Below are 2,113 nucleotides of genomic sequence, written 5' to 3' on the forward strand. Positions count from 1 at the left end.
GTAGTAGTCTAGTTTCATTCTTTTGCATGTAGTGGCCCTGTTTTTCCAGCACCATTTATTGAACAAACTGTCTTTGATCCATTGTATGTTCCTTGCTCTTTTGTCAAAGATTAGTTGCCCATATATGTGTGGTTTTATTTCTGGGATTTCTATTCAATTCCATTGGTCTGTGTGTTTGTTTTTGTTTCAGTACCATACTGTTTTACTTATCATGGCTTTGTAATATAGTTTGATGCCTGGGAGTGTGATACTTACATTCTCCTTTTTTTTAGGCACAGAACTTAGGCTATTTGAGGTTTTAGCCACTCCAAATAAATTTCATCAGCATTTGTTCTATATCTTTGAAGAATGTCATTGAGATTTTTATTGGAATAGCATTGAATATGTAAATTAAATTCCTTTTGGGAGAATGGCTACTTTGATAATATTAATTTTTCCAATCCATGAGCAGGGGAGGTTTTCCATTTTTATTGTCTTCTTCTGTTTCTTTTACCATGTTTGGTAAAACATAGGTCCTACACCTATACAAATATCAACTATCAAGTATTTGATTTTTTTTCTTAATTATACAAGGGATGGTTTTCTTCATTTCTTCCACAGCTAACACCACATTTATAAAATAAAATCTATAAACTTGTTCTCTAAAATAAGGAACAATAGGAGGCTGTGCACTCTCACCACTTTTGTTTGACATAGCCCTGGAAGTCTTAGAGCTTCATTCAGTTTAAGAAAAACAAAAGGCATCCACATCAGAAAGGAAGAATTAAAACTTTATTTTCAGATGACCATGTTGTTTAATGATAACCAAAATGATCAGAAAAAAATGTCAGAAGTAATGAACTAGGGGCCTCCCTGTGGCACAACAGGTTAAACACAGAACTGTGAAGCTATCTGCAGCCTCTGCAGCACAAATTTGATCCCTGGCCTGACAGGGAGCAAACTCTATGGTATAGCAGACATCTCCTGTTGCGCCTGTTGGTCCCCTCAGCAGTGTATTTCAGTAGGTCTGCCTCTTCTGTTCCCTTCTTTGTCTCTGGTGAATCCTCTCACCCCCCGCACCTCTGCCTGTGCCCCAGATCTAGTATGCATAAATAAATAAATCTTAAAAAAAAAGAAGTAATGAACTAACTCAATAAAGTCCTGGGACTTAAAATCAATATACAAAATTAATTGCATTTTGAAATACTAAAGCCAACTGTCAGAGAAATTAGGAAAACAATTCCACTTACAATGATATCAAAAAGAGTAGAGAACCTATGAAAAAATTTAACCAAGCAAGTGAAAGAGCTATACATGGATAATGTAAGACTCTGATGAAAGAAACTGAGAAGACATAATAAATGGATAGTTATTCTCTGCTCATGGAATGGAGGTATTGATGTTGCTTATGTGGCCATATTACTTAAAGCGTCAATAGATTCAGTGCAATCCCAATGAAAATTCCAGTGGATTTTCCCAGAAACAGATCATTTAATCCTATGATGTAATGAAACCACAAAAGATTGAGTAGCCAAAGCAATTTTGAGTAAGAGGAACATCTTTTCATTATTAAGATAGAAGAATTTCCTGAGCACAAATTACATGGTGGATGACCTTGAAATTGTTCTTTGCTCAGCTATTTTAGTGGTTATGACAAAATTTAGAAAAAGGGAAGTAATTCCTTGAGAGAAGGAGGTGAGGCATAAGTGTAGGCAACACTGGAATTTTTCAAGCAAGAAAAAGAACATGATTCAATAAGGAATATAAATACCCCAAGCATTTATTCCAGTGGGTACACACCCTACCACATATTGTCTCCAGTCCCCTATACCTCAATGGACAGCATGAAAATGAATTTTGTTGCATAGTAATCAAATGTGTGATTTAAAATTGTCTCATCACCTTCAAAGCTGTTTTCCTAGCTCAAGACCACAGTAGATAAATCCATTTTTGAAATTTAATTTCCCATGTAGGCTCTACTAGGAGATGTATTTTAAAATTGATTTGTGTCAGTGATTATGGTAGGCATTGTATACATCAAACTAAAAAACAGAATAAAAGCAGGAGATCAGACATAAAACACACCAGCATATTTAAGTCTACCTTATCAGTGAGATGAGTTAAGGTGCTTAAA

This window comes from Talpa europaea, assembly GCF_964194135.1.
Source record: "Talpa europaea genome assembly, chromosome: 12".
Lineage (NCBI taxonomy): Eukaryota > Metazoa > Chordata > Mammalia > Eulipotyphla > Talpidae > Talpa > Talpa europaea.